Source organism: Protopterus annectens, chromosome 1.part2 (genome assembly GCF_019279795.1).
Source record: "Protopterus annectens isolate FY-2018-M chromosome 1.part2, PAN1.0, whole genome shotgun sequence".
NCBI classification, from domain to species: Eukaryota; Metazoa; Chordata; order Ceratodontiformes; family Protopteridae; genus Protopterus; species Protopterus annectens.
In genome coordinates, this window is record NC_056727.1 from 316,307,862 (window position 1) to 316,321,916 (window position 14,055).

Sequence of the window (14,055 nt, forward strand, 5' to 3'; positions counted from 1 at the left end):
GTACTAAGTTACTATGCATGGCTAGGCAAGTATTTATTAACTTACATTTTTATTTCTGAAATTTCCCATAGTAACTTTGCTAGTTGAAAAAAAAAAATCAGAAACTATAAGAGATCTGCATTTGATTGATTTATACAGCAGTGTCAATAATGAAGGCAGGAAAGATTACTAGCGGAACAGCAATACTACAAAGCTGATATACCATACTGAGCATCTAATACTTTCTCAATTACTGAGCATAGCAATAGAAACAGCCTGACAACCATTAATTCACCGCATTCAGCTCTTTATATTTATAATTACTCATCCTTCCAGTGATTCTGCCCTTGCAGATCAAAGACATCATGTCCAATTGGAGCAAGTTGTCATGTGATTTATTGCATGCCTGCACCACAGATAGCTTTTTGAGGAAGTTTCTGCCTATGAGAAGAAATAAGGCTTGTCAGCATTTCATCCAATAAGTACACAGAGTTGGTGTGATGAGTACAGATAAGGTTACTGGCAGACTGTACCTTTCTGAAAGAAGACCGAATAAGAAGAATTAAAAAAAAAAAAAAAAAGTAGTAATTTCATAAATAGGTCTTTGGGATCAGAAATATAACACTATTGTTAAGCATACAAAAATGCATATTTTCGTCTGGCTTACAGTGAAGAAAGCAGATGTATGATGGTGGTACCATCGGTGATGACAAGTGGCACTACTCCTTGGTTCAGTTGGCAGCCATGACTCGACTTCTGGGAGTAAAAATATTAAGTAAATTTTACTTGATGGTTATTTACTTAATTCAAGACTGGCCCAGGTTGGTAGCCCAGTCAAAGATGCAAGATGATGTAACCTTCAATGGATATCTTCTCAACCATAACACTCAAGTGTACTTCATTACGAGGAACATTCCTCATTTAGGGTCTTAAAAAGCTCATGTTACTCAAAGTTCTACACTGAAAGGGTCTGTCACACATTCAGTGTTAGGAACTTTTGTAAGTGATATCCATGGTAAATAGAACTGAATCATATTAATTCATTAAAAAAGTTTTATAAAGTAAAAAATAGCATATTTTAATCATCCAATGAGCTTCTTAGTTAAAGTTGTTAGTAAGCTGTTAGCAAGTGTTTCACATTTTGCCCATTTGTTCCACATTATGAGAGGTAGTGCTCCTCATTTTGGAGACAAAAGGTTGAGATGTGTGTTCTCAACTGTCCAGAATTTCATAGAATGTCCAGATTTTTGTATAATAGTTTTGGTCTGTTCCTCATAAAATCTGTGTTTTCTTAGCAAATCACTGAGCATTGAAGTTATTTAATCATGACAGATATGTATGTTTCAGATGTTACATCCTTCAGAAAATGCATGCTGATGCAACACCTGCTATTCTAGCAACTTTCTAGGTTTATAGGAGCCATAATTAAAATCTGTTCCTGAGTTTGGATTTTGCCGCCCACCCCATAATTGTTGGCTTTGTCCAGAATTATTGCATTAAGAGGTTGAGAGGTACGATAATAATTCAAGAATGTAAATGATATAATATCTCAGTGTCTCACATACACAAATAGGTACAATATATGCATTAGGTAGACTGCAAAGGACAATCTGAAAGTGCAATAACAGTTCACACTTTTTTTTTAATTTTATTTTTTTGTGGTGATATTTACTTGTGAACATCTGCACACAATCCATATACATTTTTTGTTAATATCATTGGCCTGTGACAGAGGCTGGTATATAGATATTTACGCGTAACAATACATGCACATTTAATTTTCTAAACATACAATACATATTATTTTGCAGTTAATTGTTTTACACACAATGTCATAGTGATATTACAAAGACACTTGGGGGTATTCTGAAATATTTAGAGCACATCATCAAGTAAAACAGTGCAGTTAGCAGTGATGCATGGGGAATGATTCAGAGACACATGTAGTATGTATGATAGCACCACAGGAGAAATAGTACAGTATTCATAGTATGCAAATTAGTGTATAACAGCATCCAAATGAGTGTCTTCAAGAAAATGTGACTTACCACACATACAAATGCTGAAATCAAACATGGTGGAGTAATTCAGAGACAAACAAATCCAGCATGGCACTACTGTGTTCTGAATAATGAGGAGGAAGTCTGGGGATCCAGAACCCCCTCGAGAATGGTTCTAGCAAAGCTTGGCCTACACCTAGAGAAGCCATTCATAGTACTGTAAACTGACCTCCAGGATTTTTCAGTGTGCAGGAGCTTCACCTGCAATACTATGCTAGGAACAGCAGCAGCTTTAGCTTAACAGCAAGTATTAGCGGCTACTCTTGGAGCCACTGCCTGAGATGTTGTGCATTGTTACCCTCCATGTTGCAGACAAGTCTGAGAGCAGCTAACATATCATCACTTCCATGAACAGGACATTGTCAACCACTGCTGTGTAGACAAAAACACTATGTGGGAGTTAACATTCATGTATCACCAACACAGATTCAAGAGGGATGTATGGACTGCCCAGCCTTGTGGACAAGAAGGCTTGTGCAGCATTAGCCATCTTTGCTAAAGGAACCTAATAACATACGACAGTGGACACATTAGGAATTTTGTAGGCAATCGCCAATTCTCTTTGATATGATGCTGCAGCATGTGGAGGAATATATATAGTTTCCTTGGACAGCAGAGTGCTATGTGAGCATTTAACAACATAACTTATTTCCCTGAGGTCCTAGGGGCTACTGATTACACCAACATTGCCATCAAGACCCTGTCTGCTCCACATGGTACCCGATACCTTAACCAGAAGGGTTTCTACTCCATCAACTGCCAGGTTGTTTACAACAGAAAGGATGTTACATACAATGCGTCTATGCTCCAGTCAGGGAGTTCCCATGATTCCTGCATCTGGCCAACTTCCCCCTGAGTTTATTTTGTGTGTGGTGACTTCTCAAAAGATTATCTGGTTGATGGTTCACAAATTGCCAGGTGCATAAGCTAGGATATACCGTTCTATTTCTGCAGGCAGCCAGCAATATAATGGCAATTAATATTATAGGCTATAGGTGATGCTTGATATGTCCTGGAACTGTGGATGACAACCACCATCTGAAATCCTAATCCCATAACTGAGATAGCACACAACACTGCACTGAAAGACACAGAACATTTTCCAATGTGTGTTCAGACACCTAAAGAGATAATTCTGCTGCTTGGATACATCTGTTGTCACATTGCAGTACACATATGAAAATACAGTCAGTTATTCGTGGTGTGTGCATTGTTGCACAATAAGGTAGTACACAACCAGATATAAAATACATGTGTGTAAGTAAACATAAAAACAGTAAATGTTTGAATGGTCACTGCTGCAGTAGCCTTAGCTATATGGGTTCTATCCTGCACAGGATCCAACAGCTGGTCAGCTTCCAGAGCTTCAAAGGCGTGTTACATGCACCCAAATCTTTACTCAGCTACAGATGACCTGAAGAAAAAGATTGTTTTGGGCGCCAATGCCTTCAGAGCTTTTATGCTAAAACTCTGAAAAGTACAATGCTTGGAAAAAATACATACATATATAAATATAGATTCATATATATATATATATATATATATATATATATATATATATATATACATAGATAGATACAAATAGCTATGATTACCCTGGCAACATAAGGGGAATGGAAGGCAGGAGCAGCTATTTCAGCACTGATCATTTGAAAGTCTGCTGTTATGGTAGTATGTATGTATGTATGTTCATCATTAGAAGGCGCAGTGGTACAGCAGTAGCATTGTTACCTCACAGCAAGAGGTTCTCCTGTTCGATTCTCGGCTTGGCTTAGGAGTGCCTTCTGTGTGGAGTCTGCATGTCCTCCCTGCGGTTGGGTAGCGTTTGAAAGACATGCCTGCGTAAATGGGCGTGCCTTCGAAGGTTGGGTTGGGAGTCTGTTCCGCTGTGGCGACTCCTTACCGGGAAAAAGCCGAAAGACAAACAACAACAAAAAAACATGTATGTTCATCATTATGATCACGGCTGCTTTAGCTATATAGGTAGGTTACCACAGCTTAGAATGACTTGGAAGAGGAAGGATAAGGGTCCAGGACCCCCTCAAGAGTGGTTCTAGCAAAACCTAGCCTAGAAAGTACAGTTGTGTACACCTACCATAAATGTAGATGTTCGAGTGTCTTCACTGTTGCAGTCATAACTGTAGGGTATTCCTGCCGGCAGGCAGCCCGAGGTCGGCCAGAATTCCAAAGTCTGGGTCCGGCGTCGGCTGTACCAGCAAGTACCCTGACGTCAGAACGTAGAGGTGTAAAGCTGACAGCCAATGCCATCTTCTCCAGCCTTTCTTGTCCCAGATGTCAGAAGCCCCCAAAAAACCAATAGGTGTCCTAAAAGGAAACACAAATACACCACAAAAGAAGTGGAAGAGAGAACAAACAAGAATAAGAGGGGATTGGTGGGAGGGAAACACCGACTGCAACAGTGAAGACACTCAAACATCTACATTTATGGTAGGTGTACACAACTGTACTATGTTCTTCGTGTTTCACTGTTGCAGTCATAACTGTAGGGTAGAATCCCAAAGCTGTGAATGAGGGAGGAGGTTATGCAGAAGAAGGGGCAGCTAGAAGACCCTGCAAAACAGCAGAGGCAAAACCTGCCCTAGACTTAGAATACAGAGGGAGATTATAGTGCTTAGAAAAAGTATGCACTGAACTCCAAGTGGCAGCTTCCAAAATGTCCTTGGTAGGAACTCCACTGAGAAAAGCTGCTGAAGTGGCAGCTGCTCTAGTAGAATGACTTCTAACAGAACCTGGAATCTGTTTCCCATGGTGAGAATAACAAAACCTTATTCCATGAGCAATCCATTTGGAAATAGTTTGTTAGAAATAGCCTTACCTAGAGAACTGGAGGCATAAGAGATAAGCAATTGATCAGATTTTCTGAAACCTTTAGTTTTGTCCAGGTACAATCGTAGTTATCTGTGTACGTCCAAAGAATGTAAGATCCTTTCCCCTTTATTTTGAGGATTTGGTAGGAAGGTGAATAGTCTGATTTAGAGCCACCTTCGAAATCACCTTAGGCATAAATGTTGGATTGGTCCTCAAGGAAACTCTGTCTTGGTGGAAGATAATATATGGTTCCACAGCCATGAGAGCTTGCAACTCTGAAACCCTTCTGGCAGAAGTCAATGCTAATAAAATAGCTGTCTTCCAGGATAAGAACTTGATATCCGAAGCCGCAGCAGGCTCAAAAGGAGGCAAAGTAAGTTTTTCCAAGACATAATTAAGATCCCAAGCAAGAACAGGAGGAGTTCTGGGAGGTCTTAAATTCTTAGCCCCTCTCAAAAATTGTCTCACCAGCTGGTGAGAAAAGATGGGAGGATCAGTGTTGAAATGAGCCGAGATAGCAGAAGCATGAATTTTGATGGATGAAAAGGAGAGGCCTTTAAGCAAAAGGTCTGAGAGGTAAAGTAAAATGGAGGAAATATCAGGCAAAAGAGGGCTGGAACCTCGGTCCTGCATCCAATTACAAAATCTTTTCCATTTAGAAGCATAAGATTTTCTAGTGCTAGGCCGCCTAGCTTCTAAAAGAACATCCAGAACTTGTTTGGGAAGAGCAGAAGGAGTCAAAGGCCCTTGAAGAGCCAAGCTGTCAGGCATAGAGTCTTGATTTGAGAGTGTAGCATCTGACCCTGATGCTGGGACAGAAGAGAAGGGATCAGAGGTAGAATCCAAGGAGGTTCCAAGAATAGGTATTTTAAGGCTGGATACCAAAACTGCAGAGGCCAATTTGGAGCTATCAGAATGATAATCTTGGGTTTGTCCTGTTTTATTTTCAGTAACACCCGAGGCAGAAGAGGAAGAGGAGGGAAGGCATATCCCGAAAGATTCCTCCAGCTGAATGACAGGGCATCCACTTTCCAAGCTGTTTTGTGGAAGGACCTGGTGCAAAAGAGAGGCAACTGATGATTGAGATGGGATGCAAACAGATCTATCTGAGGACAACCCCAAACTGCAGTAATCTTGCTGAATAAGCTGGGGTCCAGCATCCATTTGTGAGGATCCAAAAGATTTTTGCTTAGGCTGTCTGCTAAGAGATTCTGTTTTCCTGGAATGAATTGAGCTTGAAGATGCAGATTCATATTTAGAGCCGTGTCCCATAAATTCATGGCTAGTCTGCAAAGGGGGTAAGAGTGAGAGCCCCCTTGCTTGTTTATGTACCACATGACTGTGGTATTGTCTGTACGAATCAAAAGAGGCCCTGGATTCAAAAGATTCTGGAAGGCTAGAAGAGCATTTTGGACTGCCAACATTTCCTTCAAGTTGATGTGCCAGAGAAGATGCTTCTTTGTCCAAGAGCCCTGCTGGCAAATATCTAGAAAATGAGCTCCCCAAGCATAATCCAAAGCGTCCGTGGTTATGATCTGAGAAGGTTGAGGCAGACGAAAGGGATTCCCTTTGTTCAAAGCACAAGCCCTGGACCACCAAAGGAACTCCTTTTGGAGGCAGGGGATCAGTGGAATCATTGTGCCCAGACTGTGGTAATGCTGTGACCATACACTCTTTAGGTACCATTGAAGTTTCCTCATATGAAGCATTGCATTTGGAATCAACAGGATGCAAGAAGCCATGTAGCCCAATGCCTGTAGGAATTTCCTTGCAGTGAGCTGAGTTAAAGTAGCCAAGGTTTTGAAAATTGAGGCCAGCTGTAATTGTTTTTCTGGTGTGAGGAAGGCCCTTTGTAAGCTTGTATTTAGAAGAGCTCCCAAAAAGATCATTTGCTGAGAGGGGATCAAATGTGACTTTTTTGTGTTCACTGAAAATCCCAGTAGAAGGAGAAGACGTTGAACAAAATGCAGATGCTGAAGTAGAAGGTCTTTGCTGTCCGCCTGAATAAGGCAGTCGTCCAGACAGGGGTAAATTTGAATCCCTTGGAGTCTGCAATAAGCTACTACTGGAGCCAGGCACTTGGTAAAGACTCTGGGCGCAGTAGATAAGCCAAAGGGCAGTACAGAGAATTGAAAGTGCCTCCAACCTGCCTTGAATCCGAGGTATTTTCTGCTTTCCTGCCTGATGGGAATGTGTAAGTAGGCTTCCTTTAAATCCAATGTCACCATCCAAGCATTCTGGGAGAGCATTGGAATAAGTTGTTGTAGAGTAAGCATCTTGAATTTTGGAATTTCCAGAAAGGTGTTTAATACTGAAAGGTCCAGAATAGGTCTCCATGAGTTTAGTTTTCTTGGGACCAGAAATAGTCTTGAGTAAAAACCTTTTCCCATCTCTGAAAGTGGAACAGGCTGTCATGGCTAATAAAGCGTCCACTTGATTTAAGGCCTCTGACCATTGATGTTTTGGCAGATCTGGCCAACCGATAGACCATGGCAGAGTATGAAAGTGGAATTTGTAACCTCTTAAAATCACGTCTAAAACCCATTTGTCTTGGATAATATGAGTCCAATTTTGGTAGAAAAGAGAAAGTTTTCCTCCAAGAGGGGCTTCCAGGTAAAGAGGACCTGTAGCCCAGCCGAGAGAGTCATTGGGTCTGCTTCCTTTGAGATTGAGATCTGTCTTCTCCCCTTCTAGGGGATGAAGCAGACCATTGTCTGGACCTGTAAGAGGCCTGAGCCCGACCTCTGGAGCGTCTATATCTTCCCCTTTGAGGCCTGTCAGACATGGGAAAGGACCAATTTTTGGAGGGCCAATTTCTAGAAAATCTAGGGGGCTGAACTTGTAAGAAATCTTTAACAGTCTGCATAGATTTTGCTTTATCCTCCATCTTTTTAATAACCTCCTCAGCTTTAGATCCAAACAAAACATGCTGAACAGGGGCATCTAACAATTTAGCCTTAACTTGCTCAGGTAAATTCTGCTCTCGAAGTCAAGCATGTCTCCTGATAACAGTACCAGAGGCTGCGGCCCTACAAGAAGCCTCCAAGGCATCAAAACCACAATGTAAACTATGTTTGCTAACTTGTTCAGTTGCATGCAGTACATCCTGTAATTCCTTGTCCTCTGCACAAGCAGGAAAGGTAGAAAGTTTTTGTTTCAAAACAGACAAAAGAAATTGCTGATACTTGAACATATGAAACTGGCAATTTAAAGCTCTAATAGAAAGAGTAGCAGAAGTATATACCTTTTTGCCCCATCTGTCCAAGGCACGAGAATCCTTTTCAGAGGGAATAGGATTTTTTGAAGAAGCGGCCTTAGCAGCCTTGGAACCCTGAGAAATAGTTTCAGGAACTGCAGAAGGGTTCTTGAACAAAAATTGATGGGAATCAGGAACTCTATAAAATCTATCCGGCTTAGGAGCAGGCGGAAAGGAATCAGGATTCAGGTTAGCCTCAGAGAAGGCATCATCCACAATATCAAGAACAGGAGTAATAGCCAAAGGTCTGTGTTGTGGGAGGAGGAGAAATTCCCTAAGTCTCTTCTTGGAGGCGGAATAATCCTGACCTTCCCAATGAAAATCTCTCTCATCTCATACAAGGTTTCCCCAAAAGAAAAATCTTCAGGGGGAGAAGCAGAGGGAATAGAGTCCTCTGCATCAGAATCCTCATAAGGAGGAAAAGAGTAATCCTGGTCAGAGGAAGAGACTGAAGACACAGAAGCCTGATCAGAGGAATCATAAGGAATATCCTGTCTAGGCCTTTTTTCAGGAGGAGGGTGAGAACCCCTAATCACAGTAAGCAAATCTTCAGCCATCCTTAACAATTGCTTCTGGGTCTTGGGAGCTGAATCCAAAGAAGCTTGAGAAGAAACCCTTGGCTTAACAGGAGTCTTTGACTTTGCCTTTGTAGAAATGGTGATGTGAGAAGGCCTGAAAACCCCTTCAGAAGCCAGTACCTGCACAGCGGTTCCAGACCCATCTGAAGGAGCGACGTCCGAAGGTCCTGCAGCAGATAAAATACTGGGCCTAGTTGGCTCTCCATGGGAGTTCGTGTCGGCCATAGGTTCCGAAGTGGCCGACGACAGGGGCTGCAAAAGCGCCTCACTGACGACAGCCGAACCCGAAGCTGGCTCCGGCTGCAAAGTATCCTGTTTGGACCTTGGAGGCCTATCCTTGTCCTTGCGTTTTTTGTGAATTCCGGTTGTTGGTAAAGTATCCGACGACATTCTATAATTGAACCGTCTACCGAAATAATTCAAGGCCCAATCGTACCTACGCTTAATCGTATGAGAATTAAACCTGGCACAAAACAGATAGCAAGAAATGTCGTGGTCAGGGCCCAAGCAAGGAAGACAGTAAGAGTGGAAATCTTTATGAGGTATTTGTTTTCCACACGATATACAATTATTAACTTTTTCTGACATCAGAGGAACAAGAAAAAAGTTTCCCCAATGGGGTACTTAGCTTGAGAAGAGAAGAAAAAAGTCTTCGGACCGACGACAAGCAAAACACGTTGTTCAGAATCCGCCAACCAACAACTTGCGAGCTGCTTTCCACCGCATGGCAAGAAAGACTGGAGAAGATGGTGTCGGCTTTCAGCTTTATACCTCTACGTTCTGATGTCAGGGTACTTGCTGGTACAGCCGACGCCGGACCCAGACTTTGGAATTCTGGCCGACCTCGGGCTGCCTGCCGGCAGGAATACCCTACAGTTATGACTGCAACAGTGAAACACGAAGAACATCTAGAGAATCAATCCTGCTTATATTGCTTTTTTTTAGACACCTTTATTAAATTATCATTTAAGATATAGGCAAACATACATTAACAGAAAATAAAAAAAACAATTTTAACATTTTACATTTAAACACAATATAACTGGCATATATCTTCTTTGCTATCATCAGTCCAACATTACAAAAAATTGCTGAATTTCTGACCTCACTCCTCCTCTTGAACATTATTTTGCATATATCGTTCCCACAATTTCCATTTATGTCTATGTAATTTGCTCCTTCCCTGTCCTAAAGATCTCTCTCCCACTTCATTGTCTAGTAATTGTCTTTTTGGCAGCCAAGAGAATTAAACTTAATAAGGCCTTACTAAGTCTAAGCAATTCAGATCCTGTATCCCAGCTCAAAAGAATCATTCCCTTACTTACAGCCATTTGCTCACCTAATATTTTTGATAGGAGTACTCTGTAGGGAGTTTTCCAAATTTGTCATCTCAATTAGCAAAATCTCATTTCTCCATTCTCATACTGGCTTAATACTTTCTGCTACTTTAAGAATATAATATTCTGTATGGTTATTCGACTTAAGGATCTGCATCCAAAAATCCCACTCTTTCTATTTCTTGAACTTCCACTTTGAATTATAACCGTCTGCTTGCGTTCTTTATACTAGCCTTAACTATGTAGCTCTAAAATATCCCTTCAAATCAGGTAAACTTAAACCAACTTGTTCTATTGGAAGGATCAACTTATCCCACTTAACTCTTGCCCTCTTTCCCTACCTGATAAATTCATTGATTTTTTATTAATTATTGTCCACAACTTCTCCTTGGGTTGATAAAAGTATGCCTGACTCATATACAAGACTAAAGGGACTAAAAACATTTTCACTGTTTGTATTTTACTATCCATGTCCATAATAAGAGTTTCCAGTTTCTCAGTTTTTGTTTGGTCCAGAATCCTTTTTAATCCATACTCCTAAATACTTCATCTCATCATGTCCCCAAATGTGGGTACTGCTGAGCCAATTCATGTGTGGGTACATAATTTATGGCTATAGTCTTTGTTCTATCTTCATTAATTTAATATCCTGAAAAGACTTGAAACTGACTCAAAATGTTCCACAACACTAACATCTTTTTCTAGATTTATAAGGTACAAAATAATATCATCTGCAAATAAAGCCAAATTTTGTTGATTATCATACCAATTATATCAGGCATGTCTAAAGGTCAGTTCCCTGTGCTTTCTCCTATTAACCTGATGAACTTGGGTATCGTGAGGCAATGTAGCAACTGCCTCATGTACACCAACAACCCTCTCCTCTTACCTCCCAACACTCAGACTTGCAAGAGATGCACTTATATATCCAAATTGGAAGCCACACACTCTCCAGCCAAGACCGGAATAGCTGGTGAATAGGAGAAGGTCAAGACTTGCACCACACCACATGGAACACATAGCCCTCCAGAACACACACCAGTACTGCCTTCACATAAAAACACAAACCACACACCCACCTTCGTGGGGGCTCTCAATAAAAATCTACCCAAACAGCAAAGATCTCCAATGCACAAATACACTCGACCACCACAACACAACACTATTCATGAGACACATAACTCTCCTAAACAGTGTGCCACTCAACCAAAGCCTTAAGGCAAAACAGCATGCTCAGGACACTAGTCATAGGTGACTCAATAGTGAGGCACACTGATGTCCCACTCACTAGGTTGAATAAGGAGAAAGTAACAGTCAGCTGCCTGAGAGGTGCCAGGATCCACCAAATAATGCACGCACTCAGGTCCCTCAACAACAGGTACAAATATGACTCTGTCATTGTACATGTGTGTGTAAATGACTGTAGCCATACCTCCCTGGACTACAAGAAAAGAGACATGGAGGAGCTCTCGGATTATGTAGCCCAGGTGGGTACAACCCTAGCCCAGAGAAGGATCCTACCATCACACAGAATGATACCATGGTACAAGTAGAAAATGACTGATTTCAACAACTGGCTAAGTTTCTGGTATCATTCTAAGTCTGTCTGCCTGGGATGACATGACTGATAGACCTAAATGCTTTGCCAGAGATGGCCTGCATCTGTCACCCCTGGGCTTTTGGATACTGGTGAAGGCTTTTGCCATCCCTATAGTGCCTTTTTCAGGTGGTGTTCCAAAGACCAAATTACCACTGTAACAGCTGCAAACAAATGCAATCTGAGGGTCATGCTGCTCAACGCTAGAAGTCTAAATCTCAAAATGCACTCGCTCGAAGCACTCCTTAAAATGGAGAACATCGACATTTGTGCTGTAACAGAGACCAGATTAAAGGCAGCAAAAATCACCCCTGCACTACCAGGCTATAACTCACTCCACACCTTTCAGCCCCAGAAGTTGGACCAAAGCTCCAAAGGCAGTGGTGTTTCCATATTCATAAAGGATGTGCACACCTCCAGACTGGTAGCCCAACATAACCCATCAGAGATACTTCAGGTCCAGCTAACACTGGATAAGACAGACATTCAGGTCTTAGCCTGTTATAGGTCCCAAACCATGTCCCAAGACACTCACTCCACGTTCCAAAGCACCCTGGAGAATATTAGGGTCCAAGGTAACACACTCATCATATTGGGCAACTTCAACTACCCCTCCATTAACTGGGAAAACTACTCATGTACCAATACACTTGCCCAACGTTTCCTGGAATTCATTAATTCCAATGCCCTGGACCAGCTCGTTCTTACCCCCACTAGAGGTAGCAACATCCTTGACCTGGCCATTACTAACATGGGTGACCGTTGCTCTACACCAATAGTTAACTCCTCCCTGGTTAGATCCGACCACAAACTAATCACCTTGGAAATCCACATCCCACCTCCCCCACCCCCCGCAAAGGTAACCATTATGAAAAACTTCTCCAAAGCTAATTTTGGGCTCCTAAGAACAGAGGTGGCTAACTTCAGGGCACCCATGCAAATGGAGAATAGTTGCATGACCGCTAAATCATACACCAATGCACTGTACGAACACGTACACAAATGCATTGATCTCGCCATACACAATAAAACCAAAACGCTCTCCTCCAAAAAATCTAGTAGCCCCTGCCATAAACAAACTCTACAACAGGAGGAGGAAACTGATGCAGAATAAGGTGAAGTCCCAAGACTGGAAAAAATCCCTTATCAGCCTCAACAAAAAGTTGATATCCCTCATCAAATCCTCTAAAGCTAGCTATGAAAACAGAATTGCAGCAGATATTAAAGACAACCACAAGGCCTTCTATAATTATGTAAAGAACCTCCATGGCAATACCCAAATTTGCTCTGAGCTACTGCACAATGGTACCTCCTATATCAAGCCAACAGATAATGCCAATATACTGGCCAACAGATTCAGTGCCAGCTTTACCCCTCCCCAAAGGACCAATCACAATACCAATAGATTGCCATGCACCCAGTATTACTGCTGCACAGGTTAAAACAGCACTGTCCAAGGCCAAGAATACAGCTTCTATGGAACCTGACAATATCCCCGGCTGTGTTCTACATGAACTGCAAAGTGAACTGGCACCTCACCTGTGTGCCCTGTTCAATCTCAGTCTCACCACTGGCTTTGTCCCTACTGAATGGTGCACTGCTATAGTCATCCCTCTCCACAAAGGAGGAGTGACTACAGACCCTGGGAACTATCACCCCATTAGCCTGACAAGTCTGATACACAAAGCTATGGAACACATCATCATGGACCTAATAAACAGATATAGGGAATCTCCAAACTCTGGATCCCACACAGTTTGGTTTTGTGAAGGGTAGATCATGCCTGCTCAACTTGGTTGACTTCTTTGAGTCAGTCACCAGTGGATGAAGGCAAGGTGGTTCATACAGCTTACCTTGATCTGGCCAAGGCCATTGATACCATTCCCCACTCTGGAATCATACAAAAACTCAATAAGCTAGGCATCAACCCCTATATTACTAGGTGGGTTGTAAACTGGTTCACAAGACAGAACCCACAGTGTGAAAGTAGCCGATTCCAAGTCAGACTGCCGACCAGTCACGAGTGGAGTCCCACAGGGGTCGGTCCTGGGTCTTCTCCTGTTTTGGGATCTACTTCTCAGAAGTCCAGGTCAACACAAAGGGACTCTGGCTGACAAAGTTCGCAGATGATTGCAAGTTGGGAGCCATTATTAACTCCCCAAGTGATGTTGGCATCCTACAGAAAGGCCTCACTGAGACCAACGACTGGTGTCAGAACCATGGCCTTAAGCTCAATGCAAAAAAATGTGCCGTCATCCCCTTTGGGAAAAACCCAGTTCCCATGAACTACCCCACTGATGGTAGTCCACTAAAAAGAGAAGGTGTTATAAGAGATCTGGGAACACAGGTCGACAGCAACCTCTCTTTTGACCACCACACTGCCACTGTGGTCAGAAAGTTCTTCTATGTGGCACATCTC

General features: G+C 42.1%; 1 protein-coding gene across 1 annotated transcript in view; it reads right to left on the reverse strand.

Moving 5' to 3' along the window:
• SPTLC3 (serine palmitoyltransferase long chain base subunit 3) overlaps positions 1-14,055 on the reverse strand; it is a 1,995,977-nt gene that overhangs the window by 1,245,245 nt on the left and 736,677 nt on the right. The gene's annotated exons all lie outside the window — the stretch shown is intronic.